Source organism: Strigops habroptila, chromosome 5 (assembly GCF_004027225.2).
Source record: "Strigops habroptila isolate Jane chromosome 5, bStrHab1.2.pri, whole genome shotgun sequence".
In the NCBI taxonomy this organism is placed as follows: domain Eukaryota; kingdom Metazoa; phylum Chordata; class Aves; order Psittaciformes; family Psittacidae; genus Strigops; species Strigops habroptila.
The window spans coordinates 81,492,521-81,502,520 of NC_044281.2; the positions used below are offsets into that span (position 1 = coordinate 81,492,521).

The 10,000-nt window shown below is 44.3% G+C and overlaps 1 protein-coding gene across 1 annotated transcript in view; it reads left to right on the top strand.

The window, feature by feature from the left end:
• MGMT (O-6-methylguanine-DNA methyltransferase) overlaps positions 1 to 10,000 on the top strand; it is a 150,453-nt gene that overhangs the window by 94,709 nt on the left and 45,744 nt on the right. The gene's annotated exons all lie outside the window — the stretch shown is intronic.

The window sequence follows — 10,000 nt, forward strand, 5'->3', positions numbered from 1 at the left end:
GTAATTAAATCAGTGCTTTGATTAACATCAATATTGCTAACGATGAAAAAATGACTTCTTTTTTATTTATGTTATTTATGGACTTTTTTAATAAAAGGAAAACAGGAGCTGGGTGAGGATTGTATGTGGAGTGGCCATGGGATCCATGGTGTAGAGGGGCTGGGAGCCAGGCAGCAATGCTGGGGTATCATCCACATCCCACCACCCAAGGCCCCCTCCATATGGACTTCTTCCTATGGTTGCTTTGGGATGAGATGTAGGAAAAAGCTGAAATAAGAAGGGAAAAGGAGGGTTCTTTTGAAATGAATAAAAAATTGGGGTGATGAGGTGTCAGTAAAGGTAAGGCTTAAAGAGTGTATGAAAAAACCCAAATCAAACAAAACCAGCCAAACTAACAAAAAAACCCCTAGAACCAGAAGACCAAACAAATGAAAGAAGAAAACCCCCAAAAACCCAACAGTGTTTTAGCTTGCAGACATTATCATCTGCCTGGGAAGGAAAGCCAGAGTGAGGGCTTATACAATGGAAAACCTGTCATCCCACCAACCTGATCCTTTCACAACAAAAAGGCTCTTTAAAGCGAGACGGAAGGAAAAAGGAAACTTTTGTGAAGATTATGGAGTGGGGAGGAGGGGGGGGAGAATCCAGCCAGATCTTAGCTCCTGTCTCTCTTCATTTGCTTGTGCTTTTTCTGTCTCTCTTCCCCTGCAGCCGGTGGTTCCCCGTGGCCCCGGCAGCGCGGGAGGGAGGCCGGGGGTTCCACTACGCTGGGTCGGGAAGCGGCGCTGACAGCCCGGCCGTCCCCCGGGGCCCCGTGCCTTGGAGGAGGACGAAAGGGAACAAAAACCACCCTCCGGAGAGAGGAAACGGGGCCTGATGGGTCGGTTCCGCCAGTACGTGCTGGAAAATCCAAGTCTGGGAGCACACAAGTTGGAAGCTGAAGCGTGAGCAGGATGGGAGAGGGGAGATCTTTTGGTTACTGCGGCGAGTGGGATGAGCATCACCTCGCATCATAGTGACAATGCTGAGGCTGGGCTGTAGTGCAGAGCGGGCTCAGGCTGATGTTAGTGGCCAAATCCAGGAGGTTTCCAGAGTTATTTTTAATTGCCACCTGCTTTTTCCCCCTCTCAGACAAGGAGAGTTGTACAGAAATACAGCTCCAGCTGAGTCTGCATCCCACTCAAGGAGACCCATCTAAGGAAACCCACGCTTAGGTGCAGCCACAGAACCAGGGCACGTGGATGTTGTTTAACCCTTTGTGCTCAATGGCATCCTTGGTGTTGGTTCCCCTATGGACGTGAACATTGTTTAACCCTGCCTTTGTGCTCAGTGGTACCTTTGGCATTGGTCTTAAGTGTGTTGGTGCCCTTTGGATGTGAATGTTGTTTAAGCCTGCCTTTGTGCTGGATGGTACGTTTGGTGTTGGTTTTAAGCATGTTTGAGCCCTTTGGACATGAACATTTTTTAACCCCATGCTTGGCAGTAGCTTTGGCTTTGGTCGTAAGCATGTTGGTGCCCTTTGGACAGTGCCACCTTCATTGGACCAAGGGGAAAGCAGGCACCACTTGGCAAATACTGTTTCAAGACCCCAGAATAAAATCGTAGAGTCAGCTAGACTGGAAAAGACCTTTAAGATAAAGTCCAACCTTTACCCCAGGACTGCCAAGTCCACCACTAAACCATGTCACCAATAACAGTGTCGCTTTGGGGCTATCCTGTATCTTGAGATGAAAGCATCCATTGTAGTGCAGAGACAGGGTTTATAGGTGGAAGGATACATGAAGGGGAACAGCTCTGGAACAGGGCAGTGGGCGTCCTGCTGCGAAAACACTGGTTAATAGCTGCTAATGGAGCAGCAGGAACAGCACAGGGTATGCTGACAGGGAGCATGGATGAGGCAGAGGAAAGATAATGTGGTGCAGAGGCTGCGGTAGATGTTTTTCCATAGAGACAAGGCTTCTCCAAGTGCGCTACAGGCTATTTTTTCTCCTCCTTTTTCTATCTCCCTTCCTGTAGAAGTAAGGCTGGTGTGATCGTGCTGTTAGGTCCTTCTCATTAACTTTTCTCTGGTTACTTTTGAGTTTGATGGATGGTCTCAGCCCCGTTTGACCGAGGGCTAAGAACATGATTATACTCCTCCAAACCCCAGGCAAGCGGGTGTCCATGAGCAGGACAGCCTGCAGATTGGTCCCTCCTCAGGGATGTGGGTGAGGAGAGCCTTTATGGACACTTGGTCTTGGGAAAGTGGATTGATAAGCATCAGATTTAATGAGTAGACACACATCTATTAATTGTGATGCTTGTGGAACTGATTCCAAATAGCCATGAAGGGATTTTAGCACCCCCTTTGCAGAAGCAGCTCCTCTGTGGTTTCTGCCTTGCCCCACTCTTCCAGGTTGATAATCTAACCAAATAACACAGTGCTCTCCAGTTCCATCACCTGTCTGCTGTCTTTTTGGGGTCCTTTCATAAAGCTTGTACCAAATTGCAAATCCAAGCTCAAGTGTGTGTTTGTCCATCTTCATAAATAATGCATCACTCAGAAGTGTTGAAGGGGGAGCTACAAGTGAAACTGCCCGAAAGTAATTCAGGGCTATAAATCATATTTTCTGGTGGTTGTGTGTGCTGAGACTGTCTTAAGGAGTCAGAAGCAAGATGGTTTGTGTCATTTTATTATGATATTTTAGAAACTTTTCTTTATTTACTCCCATTCCTCTGTTTTTGTGTCTGTATGTTATCTTCCTGTTTTCTTTTTATCCATCAATAGAGGGTGAATCCTGAAGCTGCAGAAAGTATGAACTTTCTTTTCATAGTGCAGCCAGTTACAGATTGCCTCAAATAGTAGGTGCCTTGAATAAAATTTTCAGGAAAAATTACATTATTTTTCTTTAGGCAGCACAGATATTCTGTTATTAGTATCTTAAACCCGTCCTGGGGTGACTCAGGCTCTCGGGAAGACTGGTCCTGCATCCAGCTCTGGGGCAACAGCACAAGAGGGATGTGGAGCTGTTGGAACGAGTCCAGAGGAGGCCCCGGAGCTGCTGCGAGGGCTGGAGCAGCTCTGCTCTGGAGCCAGGCTGAGAGAGCTGGGCTGGGGCAGCCTGGAGAAGAGAAGGCTCCTGAAGGGGAGACCTTAGAGCAGCTCCAGTGCCTGAAGGGGCTACAGGAAACATGGAGAGGGGCTTTGGGCAAGGGCCTGTAGGGACAGGACAAGGGGAATGGCTTTAACCTGCCCGAGGGGAGATTGAGATGAGCTCTGAGGCAGAAGCTCTTCCCTGTGAGGGTGCTGAGGCGCTGGCACAGACTTTTCCCAGAGAAGCTGTGGCTGCCCCATCCCTGGCAGTGTTCAAGGCCAGGTTGGACACAGGGGCTTGGAGCAACCTGCTCTAGTGGAAGGTGTCCCTGCCCGTGGCAGGGGGTTGGGACTGGATGAGCTTTAAGGTCCCTTCCAACACAAACCATTCCATTATCACCCCAATATTTTCTAAATTAGCAGAACTTGTAAATTTTCTAGAGTACTAGATTGAATCCTTTATTGCAGTTGTATCTACGTCAGCACCTTGGTTTCGCTTGTACCTAAACACATAGTCTGTTTGTTGAGCCCAGGCTGAGTTTGTCCCCAAATCAGGCACATCACTAAGGATTGCTTTCCTCCCAATTTCACACCACAACATACAAAGGTGGATCTGATAAAATACATTGTTTTATGGTAATCTGCATGATTTAATCCACGTCAACTTCATTGTAGGCATAAAAAGTTCAGTTTATAAGGAATAAATATGGAAGGACTTATTTCTGTTGTAAAGATTTTCTGACAAGCAAAAATATAATGCTTTTTGAAAACCTCATTAGAAAATCAATTATATCATGACACTTAATGTTGTGTTATTTACAAGCAGGATGTCTTACTGGGGAAAAACGCTATAAAAACTCACTCTTAATGCAGAAAAATGTTAAGACATAAAGAAGAGTTAGGTTTCATTATTAGCATCTTCAAAGCAGCAATTACAAATAGGGGTTATGCTCAATCAGGAATAGCAGAAATACCTGATCAAAGGGACCAAGGCAGAGACCCCTTCAGAGCAAACAACGATGAGTTTATTTATGGGTTTGTGTTTATACACAGAGCATACACATCATGCATCTCATTTTGCTTTTCCTAATTACTCAGACCTTGATACCTCTGGTTTTAAATGTCTTCAAAAACATTCACTGACACCTTGCAAATGGCTGGTGGGATGCTCTGGCTGCTAAACCAACATAGTTCCTTTGGAGAAAGCATAAGAAGAGTCTTGGATGTTTCAATTTGATGCAGAAAGAAGGGATGTAGAGCTGTTTCCCTAAGAAAATTGGGGCTGTTCAGCCTGGAGAAGAGAAGCTGCATGGAGACCTCAGAGCAGCTTCCAGTATCTAAAGGGGGCTATAAGGATGCTGGAGAGGGACCTTCGTCAGGGACTGTAGCGATAGGGCAAGGGGTGATGGGTTTAAACTTAAACAGAGAGATTTAGGTTGGATATTAGGCAGAAGCTCTTCTCTGTGAGGGTGCTGAGGTGCTGGCACAGGGTGCCCAGAGAAGCTGTGGCTGCCCCATCCCTGGCAGTGTTCAAGGCCAGGTTGGACACAGGGGCTTGGAGCAACCTGCTCTAGTGGAAGGTGTCCCTGCCCGTGGCAGGGGGTTGGAACTGGATGAGCTTTAAGGTCTCTTCCAACCCAAACCAATCTGATTCTATTCTATTTGGGTTTGTCCAGATTTGGGACCTAGTTGAGATGCTGATACACAAAATATTCCATATCCAGTTGTGTGTGTCTAGCCTTCAACTGTAGTGTCTGTCTTGCAAGCCTGGATCTGAAATGAAATACGATTTTCAAACTAAATATGAAGAAAAAAGAAAACCAAATTTAGGCAATTTGATTTCAGTGAGGAATAGTGCTGCCTGAAATCTGGTCAGTCTGAGTACAGGGGGGTTTATGGCTAGAAAAATCAATTATTCATATGCTGCTAATTAGAAACCTATGAAATAAATTGTTAATTTTTTAAACTAAGGAAGTTTTTAGAACTGGACTTTTTCTTTAAATGGAAAATGTTTGACTTGAAGTGGAAAATTTTGTTTGTCATGCAAATCTGAGCAAGATCAGCTAACCAATTATACACTGCATCAGCTAACCTGTTACACACTGCATCGTTCATACCAAGGTGAATAGAAAAAACAAATTCCTAGCTGAAATTGTTGTCTTGAATAGGCTGCAGTCTCAGTTTGTATCAGATGCAGAACTAATGATGCTTATTTGCTGTAAAGCCAAAAATGTGTAACTGCAGGTTTAGATGTGTGTTTCTAGAAGAAACGAAAGATGTATTTTTGTCTTTCATTCCATATCACGTTTGTAGGTCACTATATACAGCTATAAAGCTTCTGTGCTTTCTCTGATTTTTAAGTTAAAAACCCATAGGTATGCACACCTTTACATCATCATGAACATTTAGGCCATGAGAAGTACTTTTTGGCTGTAGTTCAAATGAGACAAGGTGACTTGAAGCTTCAGAGGAGCATTGGAGGTAGGGCTGGCCAACCTGCAGTTCCCAAGGGCTTCCCTCCTTCTTGAAGGCAGGGGCCACACTTGCTTTATTCCAGTGTCTCCTGGAATTCTCTTTCCAGGAATCTCCTCATGAACAGAATGTAGTTCTGTAGTTTGATTTTGTTTTTTATTATTACTATATTATTACTATAAGATTAGGATGATGTGTGCGCATGTATTTTGGAAGGAGATAAGGACTTTCAAGTAGGACTACGTTATGCATTTCAGATTTAATTAATTTCTGAATCTAATACCTCTTGAGTTCATGGTCTTAACATTTTGCTGACATTCTAAAGCACACATTTAACTGGATTTGCAAACCATTTAAGTTTTAATCTTGTCCTCTCTTCAGGAATAGACTTCCTTCTTGGGGATGACTCTTATTTTTCAGGTATTGCATAGGCATCATGTTGCGTAGATAGTGGTCTCTCTTTAATTTTAAGTGCTTGTGACATCGTTGATGTAGTTGAATGTGCGTTGGATCTTCTGGTTGCATCGAGTAAACTCCTTAGCTTTGGCTTTGGATCCCTGCTTCAGAAAATGCCCAGGCAGAGCCACCTCAGGTGCCTGGTTTCTCTTCCAGATCCATTTGCTGGGGATGGAGCAGATGTTGACATATATTGGTTTTATTTCTGTTACTGGGCTGGAGACTGGAATTGGCCTGATCTGTTATGGGGTTTGCTTTTCACAGTTGCCATTCTATAGCCCATTTTTGAAATGAAGTGCCTCTGTAGGACCTAGTGTACCTGTTCCTTAGCAGGGTTAGGCCTGATTTTCTTCCAGCCTCTCTGATGGTCAAAGTAGATTACTCGGAAACATTCATATTCACTTACTACACTTACAGTTCTACAGAAGTAAAATGTTACTCCATCCCAGTATATATTTTAGCTACTTCTACTTGATGTTCTCCAGTTCCCACAACTCTGATCCCAAAGCCTTGCTAGTTGGGTGTGAGCAGAACAAGGGAAAAGGAGGTGTTGGACCAGGATGCTGGAATGCACGATTCAAGAGTAGAAAATGTCAACCTGGGCTCTGTCGTGGCCATCAGCTTTTCATGGTGATGAACACTTCTTGGGACTTGGTCGTTATTGCTATTCTGGAGCAAATGGTGGTCTCTGGTTTGTGTAAATCATCATTGGCTTGGGCTTGGTTCATTCTGTGGGCTCTAGCTCCAGCTTATTTGGCTGGCTGCACGTTAGCGTTGTCATGAGGCTCATGGCCCTTCTCAGCCTGTTCTTCATACAGCAAAAACTCATAATGATAAACTTGTGTTCAGCAACTTACAACTCTCTTCCTCCCATATGAAAATAAGTTTCATAATGGATTACAACTTTAGTAAACATCATAACTATTAAAACAAACTGTCTAAGTATACCCAGCATAAACAGTATCATAAATTTCCTTGCTCAGGGTACCGCTAAACACACATTCCTTCTAGCAGACAAGTAACTTCACAAGGAAGCGAGGGCTTTGTAGGTTTTATGGATTATGGGGAAAGATTCATTCTTGCTTTTAAGAAACTACAGAAGGTTCTGAAGTAGCGTTGTGTGTGTATGTGTTATGTTACAGAGTGGTAATTTCATTTTTCTCCCTATCTTGACCTCTCTGCTCAGCCCTAAAACCACTTTGATTGATGTTGGGTTTTTTCTTTCTTGCTTTCTTATGAGGAATCCACTTTTTTTTGTGCTCTGTAAGACTTGAAAAGAAAAATGCAGTGTCAGGTAAATAGAATGAGAGCCAGATAAGACCAACCTTCTCCTTAAATTCATTCATCTTGGAGAATTCAGATATCCTACAGCAAAAAAAGGCGGTTGATTTTTCTGTGTTGGGGCCAGACTTGAACTATGGGCTGAAAACTGGAGCCAAGACACCTGAAATGTGGTGTTGAGTGCACTGTACTCATCCTTTCCCAGGCTGGCAGTGAAGGGGAAAGGTCCTTAATTTCTGGAAAGGAAGATCTCAGGTGTGAGCTTGGGACACTTATGGAAAGGAGGATGACAGGCTGATGTGTGTGGTTGTCATTTGCCTGCCACCATCCTCTTCCCAGAGGGAGATTTCTCTTCTACCTGTCCTTGTAAGTGACATCTCCTCTAAGAAATTCATAGCACAATGAGAGGATGGACAGGCTGGAGAGGGTCCAGAGAAGAGCCACAAGGATGATCAGAAGAGTTGGAAGCTGTGTGAGGAAAGGCTGGGAGAGCTGGATTTGTTCAGCCTAAGGAAGAGAAGGCTCAGGGGAGACCTTATCACCATGCTAGTATTTAAAGGGTGGCTACAAAGATGATGGAGACTGTCTTTTTGCAAGGAGTCACATGGAAAAGATGAGGGGTGATGGGCACAAGTTACTGCTGGGGAGATTCCAGTTGGACGCTAGAGGAAAATTTTTCCCAATGAGAGCAACCAGCCATGGAATAATCTCCCCATGGAAGGGGTGGGATCCCTAATGTTGGATACTTTTAAGATTCAGCTGGACAGGGTGCTGGGACATCTAGTCTAGGTCATGCTTTACCTCGAAAGGTTGGACCAGATGATCCTTGAGGTCCCTTGTAACCTGGGATTCTGTATGATTCCATGATCCTCATGCTGCTGCCCCGTCACTGCAGGGCTGAGTTGGCAGCAGAGGGTTGCTGCCAGCCTGATGTTGAGTTTTCCTCCCATCTGGGAGCTGCTCTTCATTTTCTTAGTTGTGTTTGGCAAAAAAAGGGAAGAATTTTCTCCTGCTGGTTTCCAAGGCAGCCAAGCAGGGACGAGGCCAAGAGGCCACAGGAGTGGGAACAGGCTCATCCCAAGCTTATTGCTGTTGCTGTGGCTCTTCCAGTGGTCAGAGGGAGAGGATGGTCCAACTGTGGCACTGTTGCCTGTCTCCTTGTTGTGAGTTCCTGGCTACCGTGGTGCACAGACAGCTTGGAAGAAAGTGTTATCAACTTGTGATGCATCCTCGTAAGAGAAAGATGCACTTTATTTTAGTTTTCAGGAGTTTGGTTATTTCAACTCCTATTATGGTGCTTGTATTACTATGAGATTAATGTTACTGTTTATATCATAATGAGGGTGCTGAGGCACCAGCACAGGTTGCCCAGCTTTAGGATCCCTTCCAACCCAAACCAGCCTGGGATTCTATGATACTATCATGTATTTTACAGTCAAGTGTTGGAAGCAGTTCCTAGCTCTGACCTTACACCCCAGGGAAAGTCACAAACCCATTCAGCATTGATGTAGTATGTGTTTGCTGGGTCTCCTACCCTCCAAAACACTGATTTCTAACAAATTCTTGTTGAGTGAGGCTGTTGCAGTGCCTGTTTCCTTGCTGTTGCTCTCTTAGGTGGCACATTGCAGCTCTAGATCATCAGCAGAAGCATTTTCCTCCAGACGCTGCTGTGTACATGGTGCTGGTGACTTAGTATTGTGCTGAGGATGCAGAGGGGTACGTGGGGCAATGGGGACACTGTCAGCCTGGTGAGAGCTCTCCTGCAGTGAATTTCCCAACACTGATCACCACAGGCAAGAGGAGCTCTTCTCATCAGCGAGTCCCGAGCTGGCCACAAGAAAAAGCACGATAAATTTAGATTATTTTGGCATCTGTAGGTCATTATTGGAATTATAGCAGCTGGCTGCTAGGTCATAAAGTTACTTTGACAGGTCATGAATACTGAAAGTACTCTAACTACCATGCCTTACTCTTATCATCCTCATTCATTATTGTCAAGAAGATATCCTCTTAGAAAGAGTGGGCATAAAGTTTAAGAAGGGAGAGGACGAGAAACCTTTCAATAGTATTCCTCTTCCTAAAAGGAGGGATGAAAGGCAAAGTTAAACTGGTGGAAGGGAAAAAGACCTATTGAGTTTGAAATGTTTAATTTAAAAGTTAACAGTTTATTTAATTGCTGCATCCTTCTGAATCATAAGCTAGTGATATGATCATAGCTCACAGAGATGAAGATTTGCCAACTTTGCCATCGTTAGCTGTACATATCTTCTGTCTACTGCAGAAGCAGTATAGTCGTGTCTCTTGCTGGTTGTGCTCAGAGCACAGATTCGTTGGTTACTGTGTAATAACTAGTGATTTTTTAGGGCTTTTAGTCATATATACATGCTCATGCACACTGGTGAGGGAAGCTGGCACGGGCCAGTTTTGCTTAAATGATGGCCCTGCCCATGGCAGGGCGTTGGAACTGGATGATCTTAAGGTCCTTTCCAACCCAAACCATTCTCTGATTCTATGAGAGGAAAATTCTTACAGTAATTCATAGAATCATAGAATACCAGGTTGGAAGGGACCTCAAGGGTCATCTGGTCCAACCTTTCGTATAATCTTTATACTCGATTTCTTTATTTGAAGTTATGGTGATGATGATAATCTGGTATCTGTGCAAGCCTCTGGGTCATTTATCTTTACCTTTAAAACATAGGAAAAGGTAATCCACAG